The sequence below is a fragment of the Hemicordylus capensis genome, chromosome 3, assembly GCF_027244095.1.
Source record: "Hemicordylus capensis ecotype Gifberg chromosome 3, rHemCap1.1.pri, whole genome shotgun sequence".
Taxonomy (NCBI): Eukaryota; Metazoa; Chordata; class Lepidosauria; order Squamata; family Cordylidae; genus Hemicordylus; species Hemicordylus capensis.
In genome coordinates, this window is record NC_069659.1 from 251,856,079 (window position 1) to 251,880,113 (window position 24,035).

A 24,035-nucleotide genomic window follows, 5' to 3' on the forward strand; every position below is an offset into this window, starting at 1 on the left:
TCATAAAGGATATTCCTGTTTCAAAGCCCACTGAAACTGATGAGAGTTGTCACAGTGATGATCATGGATTTTGCTAAGCAAATATAAGAAGTCAACAATATAATGAAGGCTTTGATGCTTGAATTGGGAACCTCAGTGGCCTTCATCAGTTGTTCTCACAGTAAGCGACATGCTTTAAAATCCATTCACAAACCACTTGTCTGATATGCAAAACAAAGGTTGGGATGTCTCATGGACCTTAAAGGAAATCTCTACAAAGATAAAGGAAGCCTTGAAGAAAGGGACCTACATTTGCAACTGAATGCAGATGAGGCTTGGGCAATTGAAATGATTGCATATTAGTGAGTCATGATATACTTCAGAGAGAAGGGAGATTGTCCCAGTTTGAGAAGTACTGAAACGTAGCCCTATACATGGAGGTTCTTCTCACTAATGTGGAAATAGATAGTATGGAATATCAGCTGAAAGCTGGAATAGAAACATCTTGGCTCCCATACTTGTCTTGTCTGCCTCACTATGAATGATAGTCTTTGGACAGAGGAAAGCACTATTTCACTCATGTTCAGCTGATGGATTATGATTGAACTAGATGGGTTGTACTGTGGTGCTATGGACATCATCTGGAGAGGGAAGGACACACACACACACACACACACACACACACGTGATAAATCTTAATACATAGCTTATGGCAACATATTAACATAGGAAATTAAAAGTGGTTTCTATATAGCAGATTGGAATAAAAGGTATGCCATTGCTCTATCAACCATATAAGAACTCATCCTCCCTGTTCCTGCAGAGAAGAATTAGGTTGATGCCAACCTTGGAGACATCTAGTTTTGGTTACTGCAGGACATGGTTGTTTGGAGGGAGGTGGTAAGGGGAGACATTTGCCACTCATTAAAATGAGCCATTCCCATTGAATTCAATGGGGCTTCCTTCCAGGTAAGTGGGCACAGGATTGCAGCTTCCCCCCGCCCCCGGCAAAAAGTCCTGTGGATGCCCATGCTGCAAGATAAAGGACATTAACGTAGATCCTCAGACTTCAACTTGTAGACAATACCAACACCTTGTTGTTTTTCTTTATGGGTTTTAAGAGAGGGAGAAAAATCAAGCCTAGGAATGAGGAAAAAAGCCCTGAAAGTGGGACTTGTACCTAGGATGAAAACTTGGTTCCCGAATCTAAAAAGGTTAAAGACAACTGGGGTAGACAAAGCTTGGATCTGACTCAAATGTAACATTTCATTCCTTTCTAATTTCAAGATGCCAATACAATTTAATGGTGATTTTTATACTGTAAATACCTAAATCATTAGCAATGATTGAAATGAAAATTCAATTGATAAAAGTTAGATTCTCAACTGCAACCTAATTAAATGTGAGCCTTGAACATTAATGTATTCCTTCTGAAGATTGCCTGTAAGCCTTCGTTGCTTTCGTCAAATTGATTTTTACTTGGAGATATATGTTTTTCTACTCTCTTAGGAGCAATTGGGATTGTTGCCGTCGACTTCAAAATTAGGTGGATTAAACCATAGCTCTCATATGAGAGCAAATCAAACCTGTTCAAAGTGCCTTTCTAATGTGCATGTGAATAGATGAGACCAAGTGTTATTTTTTCACCTAGGGAATATTAATCACTTGCATCACCCCATCTAACTTGGCAAAGAGGCACCTTTTAACTTGGTGATTCTCTTTATTTAGCAAGGGGAGAGCAACTGGCTCTATCCACCCCCAGCACAGTACCTCCAGTGACTGTTGCTGGTGTCTATCTTATGTTTCTTTTTAGATTGTGAGTCCTTTGGGGACAGGGTTCCATCTTATTTATTTGTTATTTCTCTGTACAAACCACCCTGAGCCATTTTTGGAAGGGCGGTATAGAAATCAAACTACTACTACTACTACTACTACATTATTTTCTGCATACTAAACCCATTACTGATCACATTACAAAATCCATTCCTGTTTAAGTTGCTTTTTGATTTGAAGGAAGTTGAATTGGACACGATACGCGGTAGAGTTACAGTTCTTCAATGGTGCTATGATAACGTATGAGGCATCCACAACTTTAGTACTACTGTATATAAAGTTTTGACCCCAAGATGGCTGTAGTAACAGTAGAAAAGAGTAATGGAAGTTTCTGGGACAATGGAATTTAGGGTTGGAGTCAGGGATTGGCCAAATCAGGCTCTGGTTGAGGATCCAGTGTTGACCTCTGTTGTGCCAGGCACCATATAAAGGATTCTGGGAGGATGTTGCAATATCCTCCCCCTTGGCAAAGGGCTGTCCTCTCAGTGCCCAGAACAATGATGCAGGGAACTCTAGGAGGTAGTCCCAGTTACTAGGGAGGAGAGGAAGAAGAGGTGAAGATGCTGTCAAGAAACTTGGCGGCAGTGTTTTCTCCCCCTTGGTCAATGGAGAGAAGTGCAGTGGCAGCTCCTCCTCCTTTCACCCTCTGAAGATGAGGAAGAGAAAGAGTGCTTGCTGCTGCCGCTGCTCCATCCATGCACTCCACTCCACCCGACTGCCTCGTTATTATGAGGGCGGATATGGAAGAAGCCTCCTGTGAGCTTGCCAGTTGTACATCACCTGTTCACTCAATATAGGAATCCAAGTACTTGTTCAAGTGAAAACAGACACAGAATTTATCTGTGACACTGACTTCCATATGTTGCAGTGGTGGCACAAGAAATTAGGAGTACTTCTTGTTAGCAGTTGAAATAGCAGACAAATTTCCATACATTATTTTGCCTTAGATTGCCAGAAGTGTAATATGAGTAACAGGGAATGAAATATTCAATTTCCTACTAACAGGGTTGAATATTGAGTCTTACATCTTGATACCTTTAAACCCATTCTCACAACCATTCTTTTTAATGTGCTGAAGTGAATCTGTGCAAATTTGGCTGAAAACGTCAGCTTGCATTGACTTCAACAGAAGCCCCAGAGTTATCTTGCCACAAGCTTTTAAACAACTTGTTCATTTTTTAAAAATTGGTTCTGGGTACAATCAATATCACTAAACAACTTTTCTGCAGTTTTCATATCTCCATGAATCTCTCACAGCAGGAAAAAGAATGAATGCTAGTGATTAAATATACTCAGTGGACCTCTTGGATGGATATAGGATTGTTTTGACCATCAAAATTGGAGGACTGTGATTTTTAGCAGATTTCTTCTTTGAGGCACTAATCAATTTTTTTTCTTGGTACCATGCAATCATAGCTCCTTTCTAGACTGTTTTGCAGACTGTGAAACCTGCGTCATAGTTTTTTTCTGACTTAAAATTGGAGGCACACATCAGCCTCACACTGACAAAAAATACATATTTTCAATCAACTTCCAGAACAATACATCTTGGCATATCCTCAATCCTCCCTTAGGATGATGTCATGTTCTGTTTAGTAGCAGAGTGGGAGACACTATGGGGCCTTGCTGCTCGGAGGGGCAAGGAGGTGGCTATATCCAGCATGGTGGCACACAGTTTTGGCACCTGTCTTACTATTTTAGCTCTTCCTGAAACTTGCAGAAAAATACAAGAGGGCAACTGAAGGAGACAGTCCTAACTGCAGAGATAAGAGAATTATCATTTTCATCAGTTTCACTTACAGAATAAAAGGTCTAGGGAGGGGAATTAGGGAGAGCAGCAGGCTGTAGAATATCAGCAACAAAACGGAGTCTTTCTTTGGTTATTTAATTCATCCATTGGGGATTGGAGATGTGACAGATAAGGATGGAGAAATTTCTATAGAGGACACATGACAGGTTTTAGATGCTATGGTGTGTCATGAAAAAGATAACATCCCCAGTGAACTTAACAAATAAATAGATGTGAACCTAATTACCATCTAAAACAAACCTGAGGTTCTGCTATAACTGAATACAAAACTCATCACATTCAATGTGAGTCTCTTTTATTTTGTATGCTAACAGTTTCTCCTTGATGCTTTGCTGATGCATCAGATTGAACACATAGCTGCTGATATCCCCACACATCTTAGAATATGTGGAATGGAATGTGTGGAAACTTGTATGTAGAAACCATACAAGTTTCTAGCTTGTAATTCTTGACTCTGCTACTATTTTCTTTTCCTACAACCAAGCAGGTGCAATATCATTAGTATCATCTCCAAGGTCCAGATTTTCCTTGCTGTACCTCCAGCTGAAGCCATCTTTTATCTGGATCAGGGTCCAGGGATGGCCACTGTATTCTCATAGAACACTCTGTTCTCCAGATCTAGGGATCAGAAGTTCATTTTGTTCAAGAAACAGAGGACAGGTCTACCAATGGAGGACAGGCCTATCAATGGCTACTACTCTGGTGGCTGTGAGCCACCTCTAGAATTAGAAGCAAGATGCCTCTCAATACCAGTTGCAGGGGAGCAGCAGCAGGAGAGAGGGCATGTCCTCATCTCTTGCCTGTGGACAGAGGCATCTGTTGGGCTGCTGCTTGAAACAGGATGCTGGACTAGATGGGCCTTAGGCCTGATCCAGCAGGGTTGTTCTTATGTTCTTGCTCTTTTTCTTTCCTGGATGTTTTCCCATCAGTCAGTTTAGATTGTCTGTATTCACTGCTAAAATATTCACTGCTCTGTTATACCTTTGCTGTTAATACCCCATACACACACATGAAGCTGCCTTATATGGAGTCAAATCATTGGAAGATCTAGGTCAGTTTATCTACTCTGACTGGCAGCAGCTCTCAAAGGTTCAGGCAGATGTGTCTCTCAGCCCTGCTGCCATTTGAGACATTTTTAAACAGAGATTTCAGGGACTGGATTTGAGAGTTTATGCATGCTAATCATGTGCTCCGCCACTGAGCTTTACTTAAGAAAAGAGGGAAAAGGCTGTTGATCAGTAGTTGCTTCAGCCATAGGGCCCTTTCTCATGACTAGGGACCCAGAAGGGAGGGTGCGTAGGGAGGAAGGCTACAGAATCTTACTTCCCCCGCAGTCTACTGTGCCCCAGTTGCTGGGTGCACACATCGCACACCCAGACAATCCACTGCTGCCCCTGGCAGTGCAGAGTTGCAGGGGCTGGAATGTGTTGTTCCAGTCCCCAGAAATCCCACAATGTACACAAAGTCCAATTTGTACCTGCGTTTTTGAGTGAAGCCCATGTGATGTGACATTTTAATGCAATTTTGCACATGGTTTTTGAGATGTCCCAATGATATTTCTCATTGGTACATTTTCAGAGCTCAAAAAGAACCTTGGTAAGATATCAATGTAGTGATGCTTCCTGACCATAAGATATTTAATTTGGTCCTGTACTTATTACAGTTAGCAAGTGGTTCATAATTATTCAGATAAGAGTCTTGTTCACTTGTTATGTAATCTTGCATCGAGCATTCTCAGTCACAGGGAGGACTCTGTAGTCAAGTGCTGTACCCATGGAAAGTGGGGAGGGGGCATGGTTAAGGACTACCATTAATTTAAGGTGGAACTTACCAGCACAGTTCCATTAGCACTGACAAGCACACATGGTTGCATCATGAGTGTTATATATAAACGAAGAGATTTAACAGGTATTTCAGAGCAGTTTATGATTTGACACTTCTCTTTTCGTATTTTCTGCAAGCTTCATACTCAGCAATTCTGTTTGGGTCAACAAAACATTTCATCAAAGAAAGCCCCACTAACAGAAAAATTAAACAGTCATCATGTTGGAGAAAGCAATAGTAGCTAAAGCACTTCTTTATCATGGTTTTTGGATGAAGCATTCTTGCATTTCTCATTGTCTTAACTGGCTAGAAATTCAGAGTAAGTGGATTAATTTCCCCTTAATACTTGGTACCTATGCTTCTTCAAAGCTTACAGTTGAGGTGCACAAAAAGTATAATTAAAGTCAGGTAAAGGTAATTTTTCCTGGCTAACTAATCTGGAATAAAAGGATATGATCCTCTTAATATTTTGGTTGCCTGCTCTCACAACCTCACAGAAGACGTATCTTTTTTAAAAGAAGTAATTGTTCTGTAGCACCATCTGCCAGTCATGCCTGAGGGCTGTGCCGAACTACCACCTTCACATCACCATGTCCTGTTCCTTGTCAGCTAGCTGAGATATTTCATTATCGTTGTGCTCTTCTACCCACAAGGAGGAGGTGGAGAGGGATATTTTCACTTCACAGTTCCAAGCTGATGAATATATTAGGCTACAGCTGGTCATGTGACAAAATGTAAGGAGGCTGGGACTGTTATGAGGCTTCCAGAGTGAAGCATGCTTCTGGTTTCCAAGTGGCGAAGAGCAGGCTTTTGAAGCTCAGCTGGCTTACTGTGTGCTCACCTGGGGACGCAAGTAGCAAACACATGGCAGATGGTAGTCAATGCATTAATTGTATCCATTGTCTTTTGTTTGGAGGGAGCATCTGACTGGTGACAGTGTGTGCTAATGCAAAATTAAAAGGGTCAGAATGTGCTGTATTGCCAAATGCCTTTGGTTTCCAGAAAGAATTGGGGAATAACCAGACACAGCTGGGGAAAGAGCTTAACTTTTCATTTTAGTTGTATCAGGGTTGCCAGTGTTTTGCTGGCAGGACTTCTGTGTCTTTGGCAGCTACATGATAGTCAGAAACTCATCAGACATTCATCAGAATATTGGAGGCATAGCAAGGTTGCTGGTGGCTCTGGGAAAAGGCCACTGAGGCCGCCACCACCACCGAGCACGTCAGCTTCTGAAGCTGCACTACCGAGTGCTCACAAGGGAGAAACGGGAAGCATCCAGCCAGTGAACAAAGGGCTCGCTGGCTGGAGAGGGTGAGGGGTTGCATGTTCATGCCCTACACCAGCCACATGTTCTGTGTTGGCATGCTGACAGAGGGGTGTGGCCGGCATAGGGTAACATGGCTGGCCTCAGCAGTGGGGGCTGCATGGGGAGTGTGGCAGGGAAAGGGGTAATGGAGAGAGTGAGGGGGTGCCTTGGCGGTCCCCTGGGCCCCACAGTCCAGGGACATTTGTCCCCGCTCCATTCTCCCTACACACCTGCCTATTATGGGGATAAAGTGATGAGAAGAACTGCATCTGCTGAATTTCTGCATTCCACTTAGATGATAAAGGGAATAAGAAATCCCCACTAGCCCTGTAGCACTGTGTCTGCCTTGCTTTGGGATTAGATCTCACAGATTTGCTAGACTAAACTGAACCTTGCAATCCAAAAATAGCTTAAGATCGAGGTGGTGTGACAAAAACACATGTGTAACTTCTAAATGAGAAGCAGCTTGCTTGCTGCTGTGAGCTACACCAAGAGAGCTGGATGCTTCCACCCATGTGCTCCACCTCTTTTTCCAGGGGGCTCATGGGCAGCAGCTCCCTTCTTCAGGTGTTGTTTACTACATGGCTCCTGTAAGGTGCAGGGGGAGGCAATACAGAAGAGGCACTTCAGACTTCCTTGGTCGGGCTCCTTAACATCTATCTGCCCACTTTCCCCAGCCACATTTTGCCCTGTGATTATTTAAAACGTGGAACTACCCTGGCTGTATGGAGGTAGTTGTACGTGTCATTCTGGATTGCAGGATTGCAGCCTAAATCTATAGGCTTCGTGCTTTTAATCAAATGTTTCGAGAGGCCTGGATCAGACACAGTCAACCTCAGGGTGTGCTTAGTAGCAGAAGTGCAAACACTCCAAAAAAGCACTGTGGCAGAACTGTCCATCAAGTTTCAAGCACTCAGCCACTTCCCATTCAGGCAAGTGAGTCTAGACATTTCAAGTACTGTAGTGCAGACCTCTCAGTAGTCAGTGCACAGGCCCTGCCTGTTCTTAACCTAAAAACATGTTTATGGTTAATGCACTTCAAACAAGCAAATGATAATAGAGTACCTGCTCATCGTGCTGAAGTTGCATGAGAGCAAAAACACAAAACAAAGGAATTATGTTGGGACATTTGGAGAGTAGGAGGCGAGTCCAAAGGAGAAGCTGTGTGGGTGGGAATGCAAGACAGATGAGAGAGGAGCCAAAATAATGTTCTCTTTCAGAAAGATAGTGCTGTGCTTTATATTGAGAGACTCCAATGGGGATATTTGGTCTTTGCTACAGAGATATTAAATACAATATCCTCTTAACAGGCTTCAGATGCCATTATATATGCAATGGATAGATACATAATTGTAGAAAAAAACAAACTTTTTTTAAAAAATGATTTTTCTTCTCCGCCTTCTTTGGATATTCAGCTGAGCCTTATATTGGGTGGAGGGGGCGTGAATTTCTATTTAAAAACTAGCCAGAGCCTGTGTGGATCTTATTAAGGATTCCTCCCCTGTCTGTAGCATTGAAGATATTTATAGCTGCACATGTCTTCATGGGAAGAGGAAAATGAATGAAGACAAGATTTTTCTCCCTGCAGGAATGGTAAATTGGAGCATTTTACTTGCTGAAGTGGCAATCCTGTGCCCTTTCCTGGGAACAAACCTTGTTGTTGAACACAGTAGGGCTTCCTTCAGTGTATGGGATCAGGCTACTTGTTGTACTTCATTCTGTTTGCTCTTTCTGATTTTCACATTATTTCCTAGTCTTAAATCCTGTTGTTCACATAAGAGATCATGCTTAATAACCACTCAACAAAATAAATGCACAACTGTGGCATATCTTTCATTATTAAGGTTGTTCTCACACGCAGCCTAGCCCAAGCCTGGGCTAGGCTGCTTGTTTGGAGCGCTGGGATGCTCCCACCCAGCCTCACCAAACTCCGAAGCCCAGTCTTTAGCCAAAGTTAAGGGCACAAGTGCATCCTTAACCCTGGAGCCAGGATCATGTGTGCGCTTGGGCTGCTTGTAGCCCGAGCGCACACAGAGATGGGTGCCTAGAGTGCCTATCTCATGGAGGTATCCCCCAATGTACCACGCACATCATGCAGGACATTGTGGGATACGCAGAGGCTGGGACACAGCATCCTGGTCTCCAGAGATCCATGCCGCGTGCAGCAGTATGAATCATGTGGGATCATTGTCCACGCCTCTCACCAGCTGCAGGGATCGTCTGGGGAGAAGGTTAGGTTTGCACAGCTTCCCCTCACCTGCCCACCTCACCTCTGTTTGTGAGAATAGCTTCATTATCTTTCTCCCTCAAAGTAGGAGGTCACGGCTCACAAAGGGTTAACTTCCACTCCTTGCTCCCGATAGACAGGAAATCTCAGGTGTTTTTCCCTGAAGTCCGCCTCCCTTGCTCCCGATAGACAGGAAATCTCAGGTGTTTTTCCCTGAAGTCCGCCTCCCTTCTCCCAGCATGCTCAGGTGTGATTCCCCAGTTCCTTCCTGTCTTCGCTCCTGATCAGACATGCACCTGGGCTCCTGCCCAAATTCTAATCTGCATTCATTCTTCTACCGGTGAGCCTTTCCCCTTTCTACAACTGGGCATGGGCAGCTAGCAACCTGGGGACACCTTAGCAGGTTCCCACAGAAAGCATTGGGGCGGGGGAGGTCAAAAGAAGGCCCTTAAACAGTGCCGCCGCAATTTCCCTGCCCCTCATAGAAAATAACCCCCCCCCAAGAAAGGGGGGGGGGACAAGGGACCTTAACTGCCTTTTTCAGTCCTCTGAGCATCATTGTGAGGTGAGGTCTCCTCCTGCCTGCTACTGCAACTTCTCCACTTCTTCACGAGGTGCTGCCAGCTCCTCGCGGAGGGCATGGACGCACTCGACTCTCCTTAGCCGCAGGGTCTCCTGGATGACCTCACCTCGGTAGGTCGTCGTCCAAGGCGGATGGCACAACTGACAGAGAAGGGCACAGATAATCTAGGGGCCCCACTCTAAGGCGACCATGGTTCACCGGACTGGTACCCCTCTCTGTCACGGCCTCAATGCCTCTACTGCAATGGCCGGACCTTCTTACCCAAGGGCTGTTGCTTCAGCCAGACTGGGCATGGCTCCACTACATGCCTGGAGTTAACCGCACGCTGTTAGCGAAGAGAGGGCTATTCCAGGACGGTGCAAGACACAATCTGGGCCACTAGGCGCCACAGCACCAATAGGAATTACCAGAGGACTTGGGCCGTCTTCCTCAGAAAGGCCGCCTTAGATGGGCTTGGCATTTAAATAAATAAATAGGTAGGTAGGTAGGTAGGTAGGTAGGTAGGTAGGTAGGTAGGTAGAGATATGCTTGGCCAAAGTCCTCCAAGATCCGTCCTTCCCTTCCTACAGGCAGGCCTGGACCAGGGCCTGAGACCCATTACTCTGAAACAACAGACCTCAGTCTTAGCTTCAGTCTGGAGCCTGAGGAGAGCAGGGAGTATTCAACTCCACTCCCACCTCTCTTGTTTTTTCGAGGAGCTACCAATATCGCTCTTCCACTGATTCATTGCCTTTCTTCATGGAACTTCAATAAGGTCCTGAATGCCCTCACATGGGCCCCTTTTGAACCGATTTCGTCTATCCCGCTAAAGTAGCTATTCGACAAGGTCCTCTCCTAGTGATGATCACTCTGGCACACAGAGTATCGGAATCGGGGGGCGCTCTCGGTTCAAAGGGAGCTCTGCGTCTTCCAGCCAGACGTGGTGGTATTTAAGACGTAGGGTCCTTTGACCCTACCTTGGTCAAAATAAAGAATTAAATATATTAACAAACTCAGTCTTCCAAGCCCATACATCCCCTTGTACGGTTGTACACAGTTGGCATTCCCTGGAGGGTTGCAGGGCCTGACGCACCTACATTCAAAGGACAAAGGACCTAAGGCGGTCCGAGGCCCTCTGAGTGCCCCTCCACGCGCCTTCACAGGGCTCTAAGGCGCCTAAGGTGACCTTAGCTCATTGGCCGAGGGCATGCGTCACCACAGCCTACCAAGCCTCGTCAACCCAGCTTCCATGGGGCATCATAGCACACTCTACCACAGGGCAGCCACCTCGGCGGCTTTCACAGCACAGGCGCCACTAGGGGAAATATGCCGGGCATCCACATGGCCTGCCATTTCTCCCTTTCTCAATCACTACAAAATTGGGGGACGGGTGCTCCAGCAAGTGGTACAGAACTGATCCACTCCCCCCCCCCCATGGTAACTTATAACTGCTCTGGTAAGTCCCTTTGTGAGCCGTGACTTCCTACTTTGAGGGAGAAAGAAACATTGGACCTACCGTGAAGGGTTCTTTCTCCTCTGAAGTAGGAGGTCATGCGGCCCACCCGTGGATTAGGGACTAGTGTGGTGTCAGGCCATGCCTCTCTGTGACAACCTTTGGGACTAATTGTTCCGATGCTAATCTTGGAACAACCTCCGTTTCTACCTTGATTAATATCTTAGGGTTTCCGTCCTCTATCCTACTACCTTTGTGTGCTAACCTCTAGTTCCACAACACTGTGGAGTTCCGCAGCCAAATCATGAAATGCGACAGTCGGAACTGGGGAATCACACCTGAGCATGCTGGGAGAAGGGGGACGGACTTCAGCTACTTGAAAAACACCTGAGATTTCCTGTCTATCGGGAGCAAGGAGTGGAAGTTAACCCTTTGTGAGTCGTGACCTCCTACTTCAGAGGAGAAAGAACCCTTCACGGTAGGTCCAATGTTTCTTTTTATTCTTTCTACTTTTGAGTCCAAAGGAATGATGTGTTTTGCCAACTTTGTACTGCAGTAGTTTTGTGCATGTGTCACGTAATGATCAGCCAGGAATGTCAGATTTAGTCACAAACATTTTCGTCAGATGAGGTGAGAGCAAAGCTGTCACCTTTGCTGTTGTTGAGCTTAGCTAAGAGAATAATTACTTTTTGGGCATAGGACTAGACTAGACTAGACATAGGACTAGATCCTGACATTCCTACAGCTGCCCTTGAAATTCAGTCCTGGATCCCCTCTTAATAGCCTATGGATACATGCTGTTCACTTAGCAGTGGTGGTTCTGTCTGTAAGCTTGCATTTGTGCTGTAAAAAAGCTGTGTCTAATTAGGGTGATGTTGTTGCCTCCTGTCTTTAATACAGTGCTAGAGCACATGTGTTTTATGTAAATGGTCCATAAACTGAAATGTAGATACTGAATACTTTGAAGAATAGGAGTAATTCAGAAGTGGTTCAGTTCCCAGCATCTCTAGTTAAAAGGGTCTCAAGGCAGGGAAAATCACAGTTCTGCCTGAGAATTTGGAAAGATTTTGCCAACAGAGGAGATGATATTGAGCTAGATGAACCAATGGTTTGATTTGGTATAGGGTAGTTTCAGGTGTTCAGAAGTGATGTAGAAGAAAGAATTTTAGCTTCCCCATGCTGTCATAATGTGCCAAAAATGAATCTCTTGGGGACCCCCCCCCCAAGTAGACACACCACATGCACACACCAATGGTATAGGGACTGTGGTCCCATACAGCTGTAATGCAAGTTAATATCACAACCATATGGGTGAGGTTGATTGGATGGGTGTGTTCCAGCCAATCAGCATCCTACCACCTGATGTTCTGCTGAAAAAGTGGAAAAGAAACCCATATTTGGGTTCATCCACATGGCAGTGGTACTTGCACATGTATTGCAGTTGTCTGAGAGAGCACCATTTGAAAGCAACTCTCACATGTTTTGGTGTGTGCTCATGTGTGTGGGTATGGATGTGGATGTAGATTGATTAAAACAGTTTTAGGGTTCCAAAAACAATAAGTAGTACACAAAAGAACCCCAAATAAAAATATTAAAAAATGAAGTATCTCATTTAATCAAACTTACAAAATACATAATAAATTTATCATGTAAGTTTGATTAAATGAGATACTTCATGATTTAAGATTTGTATATTAAGATTTTTATTTGGGGTTCTTTCGTGACCTCAGATGGACACATTTCTTGCACCTAGGGGTTAATTTTCTTTAGCCTCTAAAATACTGGTCATCAGAGCTATAGTAGTTTTGCTACTAGAGACAGCTGCACAGTGGCTGGCATCCAGACTTCTGTTGCACTAAATGCAAACATGTTGCACTCATGCAAGAATGTTGTGCTAGTTAGTTACAGTAAGCTGGAAGCTTTCGTTTCAGCCTGGTATTGCAGTCATGCAATAGGGTTCATTGCACAACCTGTGGTGTACCTCCTGCTGTGAAGCATTTTCTTCAGTCCGTGTATGTTGCAGGGAATGATTCACAGCAATCCATTATCCTTGCTGTGCAAACACTTGAGTGGACTGATATGGCAAGAGACTGCACAACTGTGAGCATCCACTCAGCTATGTGAACTTAGTGTGTGGGTGCATCTTTATTTGTTGCACTAGTGCAGCATTAGATTTTTTTATAGGTGTATGTGTGTTTATAGCTATGTCTGTGTGTGCTGAAAAGCAGCTCAGGAGATTTGAACTACTTCTATTCTTATACTAATCAATATTTGCCTTTGTTTATGGCATTTTTTCATTTGTGATGATGTCATCCACCCGGGTTCAAGATGGTGGATGTGTAAACGTTTGTGGTGCAGGTGGGCTAATTTGTGGATTGTTTTACTGATTTGAACTGAATTTGCTACAGCTGTAGGGACACATAGAGAGGGATGCCTCAATGGCATAGTTTGTGATGATGTCATCCACCACAATTCAAGATGGCATACTTGTGAACATTTAAGGCTGAAGTGGACTAACTTGTGAAGATAGTAATTTATTTTAGTTAGTTAGTTAGTTAGTTCATGAATTTTTATACCCGCCACTGCTGAAATCTCTAGGTGATTTACAGCATAAAACAAACCAAGAATAAAACAAACCAAGAATTTAACAGTTAAAACATATAAAACCGGATCAAAATATCAATAAAAACACCAACTAACTAAAAAGCTTGGCTGAAGAAATGTGTCTTTTAGTTGTTTCCTAAAAACCAATAGGGATGGAGCAGCTCTATCTAATCTCAGCAGGAATTCCACATTCCTGGGGCAACTACAGAGAAGGTGTGCCATTAAGGGCTTTATAGTTAATAACTAGCACTTTGTATTTTGCCTGGGAACCTATTGGTAGCCAGTATAGATCTTTTAGAATTGGAGTAATATGGTCTCTATGGGACTCCTGGAGACCAATCTGGCAGCAGCATTCTGCACCAATTGCAGCTTCTGGATTACATACAAAGGCAGCCCCAAGTAGAGTGCATTGCAGTAGTCAAGCCTAATTATTAATTAAGATTATAGTGAAAGGAAAATTGGCAGATTCTTACCAGAACAACTTGTTTAAACCACGAACCACTTTCCTTTCCTTTTTCTTCATAGCTTATTGAATGATTTTCATATTATAACTAACAGGATGTTGAAAGAAAAGGAAAAACATACAGAGTGACATTTTCATTAGCTATGCAGAGGTAATGCCAACTAAGTGCCTCCACAATGTTTAGTAATCCAGAGTCCACATGTGGGTGGGAAGGAGGCATTTTTACTTATCTCTCCTTCCCCTGGAAGAGCTTTTTAACACCCATAAATATGTCCCTGAGGGCTGCATGACTCCCAGGGACATCTTTATGGGAGTTAAAGAGCACTTTAACAAAAGAAAAAGAGAGATCAGTAGACATTGTTCCCCTTGCCCACTCAGCAGGACTCTGAATTACATAATGCTGTGAGGGCGCTTTTCATGTACCTTTGCATGGTTAGTGAGGATGTCAGCTACAGTGTATAATTTCCCCCATTCTTAATCTCTTCCCATAATCCCCTCTCCCCAAACATCCTTATTTGTTTACTTACTTTTCCTATTCAGGCAGAAAGTACTGTATGCAAACTCACGTGACAATGAAAGGCAATACATTATCTCCCCTGTCAGTGGATCAAGTTTAACCAACTCAAATTATTCTTGGTGAAAAGGCATTAATGCTGCTAATTATCCTAAATTAATTAACACACCACATTCTCCAGGGCAGCCATAAATTATTGTTCAGTTTTCAGTGATATCTGAAAAAACCCAAATCAAGGCTATTCAAAGATAAAACCAGCGAAGAGAATTCCTATCTGGAATATGACTCTAGGAAATGGTATTGTGAGAAATTGGAACTGTTGTCTTATTCTCTAATTCCCATTACAGTTTTCTGTGGCAAGGAGGGGTCTGGCAAGCATGCCTTTGTCCTCACCCTTGTCTTTCCTCTTCATTTAGGGCAGAGCTGCAAAAGCCCCTTCCCCCCAGCCCTTTCCCTTCCTCTGCCTTTCATCAGTGACTCCCCAACCATGTCCACTTCTTGTTCCTTAAAAACAAGTAGCCACAATTTCCTGTGGAATGCATCCGATTATCCCCATCAGCTTTGCAACAGGACTATTTCCTGCCATTCCTTTCCTTTCTGCTTGTGGATACCACTGGTTACCGCTCGTTCCCTTAACCTCATTTAACCGGGTTTGCTGTCGTATAGCCACGGGGATCGGGTGTGATCCTAGTGGTTCTTACAAGTGTGCAAAACCGGGCTGGGCTCCCTTAGCCCGGTTTTGCATTCTCATGTGATTAGCCACAATAGCCACATTTGCAGACTCCTTTTGCTTGGAAATGATTGTGTAATGCCAAGTAGGTTACTTGGATATTTTAATTACCTTCACAGTGAGACTGAGGGACAAACTGGATAGTGAGGTGAAACACACCATCACCTAGTTTGGGGTTTGTTTGTTTGTTTTTTAAACTGTAAAGTAGCAGCTGTGCAGGGCCCAATCTGGATCAGGATTGTGATACAGAGGTAGCGGGTGTTTAACCCTTTTTTCTTCATGGTGTTTTGCTGCCAAAAACCACCCTTCCAATTACTGATTGGCCTCCAAATGGGCAATTTTATTCAGTAGCACCTTTTGGTGGAAAGGCAGTTCTTGGTAGGAAAACAACACAGTAGAAAAGGACTAAACACCCCCTACCTCTAGACCACAGTCTTGATTTGAAGTGACCCCCTGTGCAGGTGTTTTAGGTAAAACCCCAAACTAGAAACCTCTCTTTTAAAGTAAACCCCCAAATGATGTGATTAACATCATGTTGAATTTGGTCCTGAGTAAAAAAAGTAGAAGCAAACCACTAAAGATAGGCAAACTCCCCCAGGCAGATTGGGACTGTTAATCATGAGCAAAAGTGCAGGGGGAAAAGCTCTGTTCCCCTCTGCACCCCCCACTCCATATTTGCTCATACTTGCTGGCCCTTCTCATGAGCCCATAGATGTCCTAACTAGATGACTGCTGCAATGTTTGCTGGAACTCTAGATCTGGTGGAAAGAGAGCTTCCTTGTTCTTCCACTGCCATCCTCTTCAGTGCTGACTGTGGCACCAAGGGAGGGAAAGAGTTCACGGTGCCTTGCTCCTCGCTTTCTTTTCTCCATGTTCCTCCTCCCTGCTGCCCGGAACTTAGGATGCTGGAAATTTAGTTTCCCCAGGGCACCTGACTGCAGTATTCATGGCAACCTCCCCCACTCCCCACCCTCAATAGGGACACAGAGGAACAAAGAGAGAGCAAGAGAGCAAGCACCCTTCTTGTTGTCATTGCAGTCATGGCCAGAATAGAAAAAGCCTGTGTTGGAGCAGCAGCCAGGTATGTGGGTGGCTTTGTGGGTAGCTTGGTGAGTGGAAGGGAATGGTTATTTTTTAGCTCTGATTTTAATCCAAGCCACAAATGAACTCAGGTAAATGTTCTCTCCCCCGCCCCCTGAGAGTTAGAAGTTGGCAAGATTCCTATTCTGAGCAAAGGAATTAGAAAACTGGGTGATGTGTCTAAAAGTCATCACTCTCCCCTATGGAACTAGAGCCATGATTCCACCCACTTTGTATCACCTTTTCCAGCCACTCACCCCGATACATATGCACATATCCTCTGATAAACTCACTGAGTTTGGTGCAGGAACCTAGCAGAAAAGCCAAGATGATGTTTCAGAATCTATACATAGTTCCTTTGTTTTGACAACTGGCATACAGTTTATGTTAGCACTTCCTCATATATTAGTGGATATCTTCTGTATGTACAAACCATCAACAGTGCTTTGGTGAAATGGAATATGATTGTTAAAGACTGTCATTTAGGTGGAATTATGCTTTCTAGCATAGCTTATTGTACAATCTCTTTAATAAATACCATCTCCTCCAACTCTATTCCCCACTCTTCCTTCGCATCTGCTGTGGGGCAACACATGGCCTGATTCCGCCAGTTGGAGGATGAGAGTGAGCAACAAAACCAGAGAAGTGGGCCAGAAGTCACTGTAGGTCCATCACAGCTGAGGATCTATTATAGAGACAGGATGGTTCTTAGGGTTGTGACCAGTGGTGTAGTCACTTCTGCAATTCAGTTGTGCAGGCTCTCCATGACAGTCCCCATGGCCACACCTACCCACACAGATGCAATAATTTGAGAGGTTCTGTTACTATAAGTCAAAGATAATTTCCTAACCCTACAGAGTCTGAACCTTAAGTGGTTATTCACCTAGAAGAGCAATCTGGATTCCCAACCACAAAGGATGGAGGATACTCCTTGTAACAGAAGACAGGAAAAACAGTAATATCAATTTTAGTCCAATATTCAGTTATGTGACGAAACAGCAAGCACAGCATATTATTTCCACTTAGAAAGCAAAGGACTTTGCATCCCTGCTGAGACCCTGTAAGGAAAAAAGTGCCAAAACTCTGTTTCTGCCTTTCCCTGCTGCACTACACCACTGGCTGTGATGGGGCAACTGTGATACATAAGAGGAGCCCTGTTAAGTCAGACTGATGGTTGTTGTAGTCCAGTATCTTGTTTCACAAAGTGGCCAACCAGATGCTTCTGGGAAGCCCATGAATAATATTTCAAGTCAGTCGCCTTCCCCAGTTTCCCCCCTCCCCCTCAACTGCTTCAACCATGATGGTTCCATTAAACTGACAGGGTTAATAACCCTGCAGAGACATCTCCTCCATGTATTCGTCAGTGGCCATCCCCTCATCTTGTGGCAGTGAATTCCAAATCATGCTATATGTGAAGAAATACTTCATTTTGCCTGTCCTGATCTATTGCCAATTTCATTGGATGACCCTGAGTTCTAATGTTATGATAAATTGAGCGAGGCGGCGGAATGCTTTCTGTCCATTCTCTCGACACCATTCATAACTTTATAAGCTTCTGTTATGTCTTTCCTTCAGTCAGTCCTTGACAAATTTTCTTTGGAGCCAACCCAAAAATTTAGGAGCCAGAGAATGGACACTTGACACAATTTCCAGATTTAGTGACTGACATTGTGGAGGGGGAGAGTGAATGAACTACCTTTTTATCCGTTTTACAGGTAACATATTTGGGACAGGGCTGACTGGGACAAAGAAAGATTTTATTAAATAATTTGTCTTTGCATATGCTATTCTAGGTGCTATGTTGTGTTCTAATTTTTTCCATCTGTGTATGGAGTGAGTTTTGTTCTGAGCAGCAGTATCAAGGCAGTGTGTGCGTGCATGTGCATTCAAAGTGGGGCCTTTCTAATTTGAACCTGAGTGGATCTAAAATTAACTGAACGGACATCAAAAACTGTGTGAGCGCATGCACATGCTCATGCCTTAGAGGGAACACTGGTGCTATGGTGTTGTTCTCCACAAAACAAAAAATTCCCCAAGACTTTAGCCTTTTTTCATATGGAAGGTGCTCCAGCCCCCTGATTAATTTAGTTTTCCTTTTTGACTCTTTTTCTGATATATATTCTTTTTGAGATGGAACAGTGACTTGAAGTGAGGAGAGAAATGATCTGTCTTTGGCACATAATTGCATAGGCTAGTCTGGATGATATGTCCAGACTGGCCCTGCCCACATACAATATGTGATATGAGTGTATATGTATATGTTCTCCCTCCTGGCGCAACATTCAATTTCTTACAGTCACTTGGGGAAGTGGTTCATATAAACCATCCCGTTGTATGCAATTTAAATGCTACTTAAAGTAGTATCTAAATCACATGAGAGGAGATGGACTTAATGAATCATCCCTCCATGTGGGGAAAGCGGGATGTGCACACTGATGTGCCTTATCATCTAATAGGGCCAGTCAGATATATAAACTACAAAAGCCCATAGACATGCAAATTCTAGGTGAGAACGAGAAGTGGTTTATAATTTTCAGTCACAACATGCTGACTTCATTAACATTCTAATTAAGGGCAGATGATAAAGTCGGGAGTCTAGTCATATATCAGAAATGTTATCTGGGAAAATTTAGAGGCGCTCTGTTCTCAGCATTGCTTCTCCAACATGTCTTGTTGTCCTTGTATCACAATTGCTGTCAACTGTGTAGGCATCAGGATGATGAATAGTGGTTGCTGACTTGCCACTTGATTAGATTCGAGTACAAGATGTTTTCCAAGCAGGTCAAGAAGAGATTTGTTCTCAAATTGGGGTCTTGGGTTTTTGTATAGCACGCAGTACAAAGTCATTGATAGAGAGGATTCAAGCTGAAAGAGATAAAGGACTCAGTCCTTTCCTTAATAATCAAGGGGGAGCTCAACACTGCTAAATGAATTGTGTGGTTTAAAGAAGAAGAAGTAGTAATAGTAGTAGTAGGGTGGTGGTGGTGGTAGTAGTAGTAGTAGTTTAGCAGAGAGAATATTCTCAAAGTGGTTTACATGCAAAAAGAAGAATAGTAATAATATGATTCCCTGTCCCCAAAGGACTCATAATTTAAAAAGAATCACAAATGTAACTGGAGGGACACTGTGCTGAAGTTGGACAGGTACAGTTGCTCTCTCCTAGGAATGTGCGAACCAGCTTGAGGTCAAGCCGGTTCACCATCGAAACAGTCTGGCTTGAGGGCTCACCCTCGTGTTGGACTGGGCCCAATTCAGCTCAACCTCGAGCCATATCCCCTGGGCTGGCTCGGGGCCAGTTCGGGGGTTCTAATGTAATTTTAAAAACCCCACACACAATCACTACTCAGTCCGGTATTTTCTGGTGGTGGTGGTGCTGGGGTGTGTGTCTCTGATATTTTCCCTCCCCTGGCTCTCCTAAGAGCAGGGGGAGGCCGGCGAGGTGGAGGGTGGGGACAACAGAGACCTCAGAGGCCGCCAAATCCGTTGGTGAGTGTTTTGAATTTTTCTTTTTTTATACTTTAGAACCCCCAAACGGGCTCAAATTCGATCCGAGCTATGGGTTTGTCCGGGGGCACAAAACCAAACATGCCTAGTTTGGTTTGAGTCCAGTTTGGATTAATACTGAACCAGTAAAACTGGTTTTGTTCACAACCCTACTCTTTCCCTCTTAAGTACAAAGAGAACCACTGTTTTAAAATGCTCAGTTAGCTAGGGAAAGTGTTTATTATCATTAAAATTAATTCTCTTAGCCAGCCAGCATGGGGATGTGGCAAGGCTGTGCGTGCTGGAGAAGGAGGTGCCTGATTGGCTGGGTGCTGGTTGGCCTAGCCTCTGTGAGGAGGCGGCGGCAGCAGGCCTAGCCTGGGCTCGGAGGAAGCGGGAGGCAGCAGGATGGACTGGTCCTGGCTTAGGCGGCGCCAGTGGGGGTAAGTGGGGAATGGGCAGTGGGAGCGAAGCCCCCGTGCCTGTTGCAATCAGGGGCAGGAGGGAAATGGGCAGTGGGACGCAGCCCCGGCGCCCTTTGGAGGCCGGGGCGGGAGGGAAACGGGCGGTGGGGCTTCCCTGTTCTCTGCCTAGGAGGAGGAATGGTGGCGGCGGGGCCATTTTTGGCTGCCTGCTGCCCCATGAGGAGCAGCTGTGGCGCCAGTTGGAGATGCTCTGTGCAGGTGTTAATGGGGGAGGGAGGGAGGGAGGGAGGGAGGGGAGGAACGGAATGGGGGGAGGGCAAGAGAGACCGGAGCAGGAGGGAGGGGGAGGGGGAACAACCAGCCCCAAAGAGCACACAGATGTTCTGTGCAGGGCCGGCTAGTTTTTATTATTCATAGTAGCAGCATCAGCAGCATATATATACTGCTTTTTAGCAAAAAAGAAAAAAGAAAGTTCTAAAAGTGATTTTACACAGAAAAAGAAAAATAAGAAGCAAATGGTTCCCTGCACCAAAGAGCTCACACATTCTAAAAAGAAACACAAGGTAGGCACTGGCAACAATAATATTGTAGGCGAGACGATGCACGGAAATTGGATTCCACTGCTAAATATGAGAGAACCAGTATTTTGAAAGATGCTTCTTTGCCCTGCAAACAGGGGTTGAGTTTCAGTGGAAGAAATGTCTGTTTTAAATTCTGTGAATTTCATTTTAAATGGCTTTACTTATGGCAGTGGTGTTTGTTGTATGTACACCAGTATTTCCAAAATGCACAGGTATCTTTAAAACCCATGTATAAGTGCCTGTGAGCCCCATTCCAGTTAGTGTTTAAATATGTGTGTGTGGTGTTCATATTTGATACATATCTGGTGGCAAATGCTGCAACTGGTGTACATGCAGCAACAAGATTGTCATACTATTGCCTGACCCCTCAGGTGGGGGAGGCTCTGTTATTATTATTATTTATTTACACAGTCAGACAGGTGTTATTGATTGGTTTGTTTTATCCAGACATCGAGTCCTTCCCAAGGACCTGGGATGGCTGAATTTTATTGTCAATGTTGTTGCTGTTGTTATAGATATCGTTGCAGAATATAGGCTGCTCCCAGTAAAGCTGCTTTTTGTAATTGGCTGATGGTGATTTCTGTGGCCCCTATGGGTGTTGAGGTGCTCTTTAAGGTCTTTTGGAACTGCACCCAGGGCGCCAATTACCACTGGGATTATTTTGGTCTTTTTCTGCCACAGCCTTTCAATTTCAATTTGTAGATCTTTGTATTTGGTGATTTTTTCTATTTCTTTTTCTTCTATTCTGCTATCCCCTGGTATTGCTATGTCGATTATTTTAACTTGTTTTTCTTTCTTTTCAACTACAGTTATATCTGGTGTATTGTGTGGCAGATGTTTTTCTGTTTGTAGTCGGAAGTCCCATATTTTTGCATCTTCATTTTTGACCACTTTTTCAATTTTATGGTCCCACCAATGTTTGGCTACAGGTAGCTTGTATTTTTTTGCAGATGTTCCAGTGTATCATCCCTGCTACCTTGTCATGCCTTTGTTTGTAGTCAGTCTGTGCGATCTTTTTACAACAGCTGATTAGGTGGTCCACGGTTTCATCTGCTTCTTTACAAAGGCGGCACTTGCTGTTTGTGGTTGATTTTTCGACTTTTGCTCTTATTGCATTTGTTCGTAGTGCCTGTTCTTGTGCAGCCAGTATTAAACCCTCTTATTCTTTCTTCAAGTTGCCATTCTTAAGCCATTGCCAGGTCTTGGTGATTTCTGATTTTCCACTTATATTGTGCAAATATTGACCATGCAGTGGCTTATTTCTCCATTTTTCTGCTCGGTTTTTTTAAATTATTATTTCGATTTCTATACCGCCCTTCCAAAAATGGCTCAGGGCGGTTTACACAGAGAAATAATAAATACATAAGATGGCTCCCTGTCCCCAAAAGGCTCAAATTCTAAAAAAACCCACACAAGATAGACACCAGCAACAGTCACTGGAGGTACTGTGCTGGTGGTGGATAGGGCCAGTTACTCTCCCCCTGCTAAATAAAGAGAATCACCACGGTAAAAGGTGCCTCTTTGCAGAGTCGTCCAGAAAGCATGGGGACTACTTTACTTGGTCTATGGCAGGCTTTCACAACTAAAATTCCCCAGTGGGCCAAAACCAACTGTGGCTGTAACTTTAAAATTAAAAATTAATTAAAATTAATTTATTACAATAATAAAATTTAATTTATTTTTATTTTAAAAATAATTTACATTTTTAATAGTTAGGGAAGGGTGGGCTTGTGTTTGTCCCTGCTCTCCGGCAGCCCCCACCCCCTTACTTGTCAGCTGCTGGGCTCTTCCATCAGGGGGCTGTAACCCTGCAGGGCTGTAAGCTGCTGAGCTCTCCCAGCCCTCAGCTTTCCCATTGGCCACCTCTGCCTTGTGCTGTGCCGCACTACATCCAGCCAGCTCCCAGGCAGTAGGAAGGAGGAAACTGCCATCCAGGGCTTTCCTCCTGCCTGCTGCTGGATATAGAGTGGCATGGCAGCTCCCAGACAGTGGAAGAGAGGAAAAGCCGAATGACAGCTACCTCCTTCCGTCCAGTATGCAAGCTCCTGCTGGATGGGTGGGAAGATATGGAGAGTGCCTGCTCAGGGGTAAGGAGCAATTTTACAGTAGTGCAAGCCCCTGCTGGGTGAGCAGCTGGCCAGGAGGGAAAGTATGGAGAACCACAAAGGAGCTCTTTCAGGAGGTGGCAAGCCTCGCTCACCACCTGATCGCTTCCACCAACTGAGGCGCTCCGAGAGCAAGATATAGGGAGTGCCTGCTCAGCGGGGGGTTGGCGGGAAGGAACTCTTTTGTGGCAGCAGAAAGAGCTTGCCAGATGAGGCAAGCTGAGCAAGCTCCTGACGGGTGGGCGAGAGGGAAGGTACGGGGAGCCAGGAAGGTGGCAGCAAGCCTCAATCACCACCGCCTTGCTTCCCAGCTGAGGCACTCCGAGAGCAAGGTGTGGAAGGCGCCAGCTCAGCAATGACAGGAAAGCGCCCTGTGGGCCGGCCAGAAAGTGCTCGTGGGCCGGATGCGGACCGCGGGCTGTATGTTGTGCAGGCCTGCTCTGTGGTGTAGGGATCCATGTTAAGCAAGAGGCATGTGTTCCAAATGCAGTGTGGTCATTTACTTGGTCCATTTCAAATTCACTGCAGTCATATCCTGAACGGGGTTCATGTAGAAGGGAAGCACTTTTTCCGGCCTCCTCTTCTCCCCTCTTCTCTGACGCTACATAGATGATGTCTGCCTGGGTCTCCTCACAGAGTGGCTACATTACAGTCTTCTCTGCCCCAGGTCCTGTGTCTGGTCTACTGGATCACCTTATTTTCTTCCTTCCTTCCATTACCCTGATAATCTAGCTATCTCCACAGCATCACCTGTGGAGCCTATAACCCTATCATGGCCCACCCCTTCTCAGATATGACACATCTCTAGGTAGTCCCCATGTCTAAATGACTTCAGCTGGGTGCAGCGTGCAGGTCAGGGGCTGCTGGATTAATGCTGTGGACGAGTCAGTCTTATCCATAAACACAGCAGCATGGGTTTTGCAATCTGAAATAAAGTGGGTCTCAAATTCCCTTTCATTGTGGGTGTCATTCATTTTAGCCCTAAATCGAATGAAACCCTATTAGTCATGCAGTTTCCTCTGATTAGGATTGAGATTGTTTCCCTATAGCAGGGCT

The 24,035-nt window shown here is 44.5% G+C and overlaps 1 protein-coding gene across 2 annotated transcripts in view; it reads left to right on the forward strand.

The window, feature by feature from the left end:
• STK32C (serine/threonine kinase 32C) overlaps positions 1–24,035 on the forward strand; it is a 307,311-nt gene that overhangs the window by 67,764 nt on the left and 215,512 nt on the right. Inside the window, exon 1 of one of the 2 annotated variants that reach the window (XM_053311069.1) lies at positions 11,453–11,472. The exons of the other annotated variant lie outside the window; for it this stretch is intronic. The gene's annotated coding sequence lies outside the window, so the exon portion shown is untranslated. Of the gene's footprint in view, positions 1–11,452; positions 11,473–24,035 lie in introns of those variants that run through there. 2 annotated transcript variants of the gene reach the window in all.